The following is a 7259-nucleotide window of genomic DNA, read 5'->3' as shown; positions in this document are numbered from 1 at the left end:
ACGATTGACTATTTCTCATTCAATTAATTCAGTTTTCACTTCGCGACAAGACAAAAATACATAAAAACTCAAAATATCTGTATTAAAAATTACGAAGTAAATCTTAAACGCTTATTTCCTCGAAAAAATTCCAGAAAGGATTAAGCATGATTTAAATAATAAATGAAGGCGTTATCTTTGTTGTTGCGAAGCTAAGTTTCTCTAGATTGGCAACAAATCCGCTAACCTGCTGTTTCAAATGTAAACAAGAGCAATGGCCGCCATCAAAAACATTATTAGGCTTAGCGGCACTTAAACAACTTTAAAATTGCTGATAATTCTAAAAATATTGCACACATATTTACTAAAGGCATAAAATCCCTAACCGGAAGATAAAAACAACATAATTCAATCATTTTTAAAGCAAAAAATGTACAATTTAGAAACATATAAGCGTAAAGAAACTGAGATCACTGAGCCGGGTAACAGAGTGGATACATATATAAATATATTTATATACGTTTGGCGCGGCCGATTGCAACCAAAATACGAGGTGCACATCTACATGTTATAGCAGTCCTATATACAAAATTTCAACGTTCTGAGGCTACTCGTTTTTGAGTTATGCGAGATACGTACGCACGTAGATACGTTCGTACAGACGCCGCGAAAAATTCTCTTCAGAATTCATTTTAAAGCAGTGTTATAATTTTTTTGGAGGGAAAGAGTCTTTTATTCTGTCCTTAAGTACAGATATCACGCAAAAACATCGTTAAATTGCATTCGATAGCGGTCAAAATGGATATTTTCGTTGAAATATGCTGCCTGAAACTTTTCGCGATTACAATACTTCCTTTTTACTTCGTACAAGGAAGTAAAAATGTTAACTGAAATTTCAAATAACCGAAATCTTGGAATCTTTCTAACAACTGCATAATTGAAATGTATTCGCAGCCGCATAAAATTTCTTCTGTGCCGCATGCGGCTAGTTTGAGATATCTGGCATAACATATTTTAAACACTACTTCTCTCTTAAATACACGGTATTCAAAACGTTCTTCCGTAAGAGTCTCATCGACATTAATTTGAAAACAAACTGTAAATCAGCATTTCTTTGGAGGGAGCTTTCTGGCTTTTTAGCTTCTTTAAAAGTAAAACAATGCCGATTTATAAGGAGAATTGTAATTTTAATCTCATCAGTTAGAAATTTCGTATATCATATATTGAATTTTTTTTAAAAGAAAGGTAGTAAAGCTTAAAACTCATAATATCAAAAAATTAATAACTTATATTTAATTAGCGTTTATTTAAATAATCTTTTTGCATCATATTCAAAGTGTATTTGAAAATACTTTATATTCCCGTGATTCCGGCGATTTTATGAGTTTTATTTGACATTTATGCAAGATATATTTTAAAAATTTATTTAAAAGAAAAATGCAAAGTGTATTTAAAGTTGCCAAAAAATAAGTACACGAAACTAAAGTGATGAAACAATTTTACATCTACAAAGTAGTTTAAAAAATTCGAATCATAAGTACGCAAGGTATTTTATGCTAATTAGCCAGTTATTGTGATTTCAGTCTTTATTATAACTTCTGTTTTCTATATTCGTCACAAGAATACAAATTGGTTTTGAGTATTTAAGCTTAAGGTTTTGTACTTAAGATAGAGTGTTTCTGGCATCGCGTGCTCAGTTACGTGGTTAATTCCTGGCAGCTGTAATTATTCGGCTTTGCGGTCTTCCGCTGCCCAAACTTTAAATATGTCTCGACGGCAAAGTTATTGAGCGACTTTCTAGTATAGTATTTAATATAGTGCTTAAACGTTTCATTTAAATTTGTCTGCTATATTTATTTGTACCACCACGAGTTTTGGTTATTGCAGCAGAAGAGCGTTCTGTTTAAATAAAAATATATTTATAACCTTCTTATGACTTTGTGGCTGTTCTCAGACATAGGGATAATACCTTTCGCGTCTAATAGGGCTATAGGCATAAGAACATTACGGATTAATTACAATCCTGTAAGTAAATAACAGACAATTTAATGTTTTAATCACAACCAATCCTATATCAAGCATCTATGTTCCAATGTTTAATTTTAAGCATTTTGATGAATTCAGTTCGTAATACTTTTCAACTTATTTTCTGTGTTAATTATAATGTTGAAACTTTAACAAAATTAAATTTCACTATATTAAAAAATTATATATGCATTATTTGCCGTTGTGTAAGTTACCTTCGACTGAATGTTACTAAACAAAATTAAATGAAATTATAGTCTTGAGCCAAATTTCAGTCGAATAACCACTGAAATCCAATTGAAAGTTCAACTTGAGAATATATAAATTAAGTCTCCTAGAAATATTAAAGAAGAATCTTGTATGTTTGCTTTAATTAAATTCCAAAATCATAAGAATAGCTTTATTATAAACATAATACTTTTTACATTCAACAATTCACATTATTATGCCAAATCTGAAGAATGTCGTTGCTAGGCAGATTTATAAAATCACTTTAAACAACATATCCTAATTTCATTTTAGTGTTACTGATTCTTTCTATTTGATATGGCCCTGTAGTGAGGTAAAGCGAGTACGTTGTAAATGCGACAGTATAGATTTATGCAAAAATCAGCGTTTTGGTTTATTGTTTCTCTTCCTATGGTATTTACTTTTGCTCGTTTTAGGTAAATGCGCAGCTGATGCAATTTAAATGAAAATTCATATGACTAAGTTTCACATCAAATAGAAATTCTTCGTTGCTAAAATTTAGCTCTTGACGCCCGGAGCCAGGAGCTCTTCTATTCTAATTTTTCCATTTTGCATCAAGATAGCCACTTTCTAGATCAACTACTCATTGTCTCGGTGCTTTGAGGGCGAAATACATCTTCATAGGGGCAGATCATACGCACTCAATTCAATCGCTCATTATAGACATTCCCGACATCCATTGATCCTATGGAGGGGAAATGTATATGCATTATTTTTTCCGTTGGAGTTCATTTGAGACCTCAAACGTTTTGGAGGCTGCCTCAAATAACTAGATGTTATTATTAAATTTCAGTTGATGCAGAAGGCGTTGCTAGTACGAGTGCAGGTTAGTTTTAGTTATCACGTGATTCTCGCGTTTTGGCGATGAGAATAGACGATTTGTTTTTTCGCTTTTAATTCTAACGCATATCTCAACGCATTTTATTATTCTAGTGTTAGCGCATTTATATACTTTGCAAATAATTTTCAAGTTCTCATCGCAGCAATGTTTATTATACTGATTCAGAAGTCAAACAACAAAAATCAGCGTTAATTCACAAAATTTTCACAGGACTAGTTTCGATGGTTTTACCGAACCATCATCTTCAGCTGCAAAACCGCAAATGAACAAGATAGGAAATAATTTTTTTTCCTATCTTTAATAATTTAATATAATTTAAATTTAATTATTTCCTATCTTGTTCATTTGCGGTTTTGCAGCTGAAGATGATGGTTCGGTAAAACCATCGAAACTAGTCCTGTGAAAATTTTGTGAATTAACGCTGATTTTTGTTATTTGACTTCTGAATCAGTATTTATTCGGCGTGTTATTGTGTCTTAATGTTTATTATGTTTAAACTTTATTTTGCATTCTCCATATAGCAATTTGTGTTTAGTATTAGATCTAACAAACACGAATTCACTTAGATACTAATCTAAGTTGCGCAAAAGCGCTTATTCTTCTATTTCCAGCAAAAGGCTTAAGAGCAAAACGCCAACTAGAGGTCAAAACTCCTAGCGGTTGATGCCTCAGGAACCACCAGCGATGTCCGATGTCTAACGTATATTGTTTCTGGCTTGACGATAAAAAGTGCTTTTTTACACAATCCACTGCTTATTAGCGCTATTTTGCATCGTATCGTTATTTTTTGTTTCTTGTAACCTCAGCGCGTATGGGTATTAAGTGAACAATAACTATTACTGCTGAATTTTGGTTTCGTATGCTACAACGCTACGAATGCCACATAAACCATTTTGTTTTGTACTTAGGATTTGTAGATGTTTTTGCGACGCTTCGCGTTAGAATCTTATACTTTGACTTCCGTAACGAACTTTAGTTTGTCATCTCCTGATGGATAATATATATTTTTCGTACTAATCAAAAAAATTTTGAATCAACTGACTATTGCTGACCCATTCGAGAACGTATCTGCTGTTTGAATTAAGGAGAGTCATTTTCATATTTTTCATAATTGGATATGAAATCACCATTAATAAAGAAAACAGTCGCTAAAGGAAAATTAACTAAATTAAAAGATAAAATTAACTCGGACATTGCTAACGCAGATTAGGCAAAAAATCGAACTTTTCAAAAAGAAATTGAATAATTTAAGTGCAGATGTTTAGATGCTTCTCGTATTTTTGTTAATATTTATGTAACTTTTGAGGAAAGGGAAGTTGATACCTATGTCGAAGAATATCAAACAGTTCAAAATACAGTTGATTTCTACTTGGATTTGGAACAAAAACGTTGTCGCCTTGAAAATGCTAGTTCAGTTAGATAGTTATACTATCGAAGTAAAAACTGCCGAATTTAAATTTACTTATCTTTAGTGGAAATTTGGATCAGTTGCTTACATTTAGCGATATTTTTAAGGCTAATTTACACAATAATATTAAATTATCAGATGCTCAAAGGCGTCAGCATCTTAAGAGCTCTTATAATTCAAGCTATACCTATTTCACATTCAAATTACAAAACTGCTTGGGATTTGCTCGAAGATAGATTTTTCCATAAGCGAGAACTGGTGAATACGTTAATTAAGAAGCTTATTATGCAATCAAATACTGCTGATTCAGCGGACACTATTTTGAATCTTTTCGATGTCACTAATGAATGTATTCGTTCTGTGTTCTAGAACAAGAAGTTGAAGATTTTAGTGATGCATTGGTAACTCATTTACTTGTAGAAAGATTGGATAAAAATACGCGCATTTGGTATGAGAGACAATTAAAGGGAGATCAACTAGGAGAATTAAACGAATTAAATTACTTACTTTTTTAAAAGAACATGCTAGAAAACTTAACAACAGTAAAACTAATTTTAAGAAACGCAAGATAATTTTTTTTAGTCACATAGTTGGTATTACAAACTCCTACAAATTGTCATCATTGTAAAAAAATCATTACTTATATAAGTGTGATTAATCCATTAAAATGTCTGCTTACAACAGATTCAATTTTGGGAAATTTAATAAATTTTAACTTTTTATCTAATGTGAACAATGTTAAGGCTTGTAAAAATTTGAGTAGATGCAAAACATGTCATCGTAATAATTCATTATTGCATTTTACAAAATATCGAGATGCTGTTTCAATTGCTATTAGTAATTGCTATTAGTATTAGTTATTGCGAAAATATTTTTCTGTTCATGCAAAGGTGTTTACTTTTCGAAATAAGACAGAAAATACTATCCCAGATAATGTCTTTAATAATTTCAATGAGGTAAACTCTAATTTTGTGAATAGTCGAACTATAAACAAACAGGTTTTGTTATGTACTGCTGTAATCAGATTTCGTGACATAGTTGGTAATTCCGTGCAACGTCGAGCCTCGTTGGATTCTGGCTCACAGGCCATTTTATTACTGAGAGCTTCAAAACTTCGTCTGGACTTCAACTTTCAAAACTTCGTCTGAATAGAAAAAGACGAGGATCCATATATCTTGCCTAGGATCAGCCGCATCTCAAGCAAATGGAGAACTAGAAATTACTTTCTTTCCCCATTTTACTTAGATCTTTCTTTACAACTTTTGTTTTTGTTATAGACAAAGTTTGTGGAAATTTACCGCACGTATTATTACCATCAAATATTGTGAACTTTTTCAATGACCTAGTTTTGGCCACTTGTTTTTGGTGAACCAGTTGAACGAAACCAAGAACTTTCAAGAGCTGTTCGTTCGGAATTAGGTTGGATCATTTACAGCATTACTTAATCCTTTTGTGAAATTTTACATATCATTAAATAATTTAGAATTAAATACTGAGGAAATAGTTAAGAAATCTTGGACTCTCGAAACAGTCCCGGCACACAATGTTGTCTCGAAATCCGAAGCAAAGTGTGAAGAACATTTTAAAAACTTTCATAACAAAGACATTGTAGGTAGATATGTTGTAATATTACCATTCAAAACATCGCTATCAGAATTAGGAGATTCAAAGGATTTAGCGTAGAGGAGGTTTTTTACTTTTCGAAAATAGATTGGTTAACAAACCTGAACTGTATAAATTATAGAAGGAATTATAGAAGCAGTATTTGGATTTGCAACACATGGAAGTCATATCTAATTCTTAACCTGTCCCTTGAGTGGTTTATTACTTATCTCACCACCCCGGTTTTAATCCATCAAGTACTAGCACTAAATTAAGAGTTGTATTTGACGCATCAGCAAAAACATCCAGCGGATATTCCCTAAGTGACCTTCTGAACGTAGGCCCTAGAATTCGACCTGTATTATTTGACATTCTTGTCCGATTTTGAACATATGCTGTTGCTATCTGCCCAGATATAGAAAACATGTACAGACAAATTCGTGTGCATCAAGAAGATGCAAACTTTCAGCGCATTCTTTGGAGAAATTATGTGAATGAACAAATTCAAGAATATTAAAATGACATATGGAAGTTCCACTGCGCCATTTTTATCAAATCGTTTTATTCTACAATTAGCTTTAGGACTTTCCAATGGATTTCCACAAAAGGATTTTTCGAAGGCTGTGATTTATGTGGCCAGGGTTATTAAACGTTATGATTATAATCGTAGCCATTTGCAATCGTTTTCTATTATTTCTCAAAGGTTTGAGCATGTTCACCTTGACATCTTGAGATTATTTCCTCCATCTGAGGTATATATATATATATATCTTGTCACCATAACAGATCATTTTTCTCTTTCGTTTTTAAGTATTACTTGAGCAGGATATTTCAGCTAAAACAGTCAATCGCACATTCGTAAACATTGGATCGCAAGTCTCAAAATTTGCAACTACCTACAAAGCGCGACAATTCGAATCTCATCTGATTTCTTCACTCAGAAAAAATTCTTCGCATTCGAATTTCCCAATACCTTCCAGTTAACAATAGACTGGTTGAGCTATTTCACCGGATACGTAAGTAAGCTTTAGAGTCATAACACACGCTGGATAAAAATTTTACCTGTTGGCCTTCTTGGTCTCTGCTCAGCTTTCAAAGAAAACCTTGGTGATAATTGTTCTGAGATGCTTTAAGGAAACACTTTATCCCTACCAG

The sequence above is a fragment of the Stegodyphus dumicola genome, chromosome 9 (genome assembly GCF_044657685.1).
Source record: "Stegodyphus dumicola isolate Sdum_Otavi_A_Nest chromosome 9, ASM4465768v1".
Taxonomy (NCBI): Eukaryota; Metazoa; Arthropoda; class Arachnida; order Araneae; family Eresidae; genus Stegodyphus; species Stegodyphus dumicola.
Note: the sequence above shows the minus strand (reverse complement) of the source record.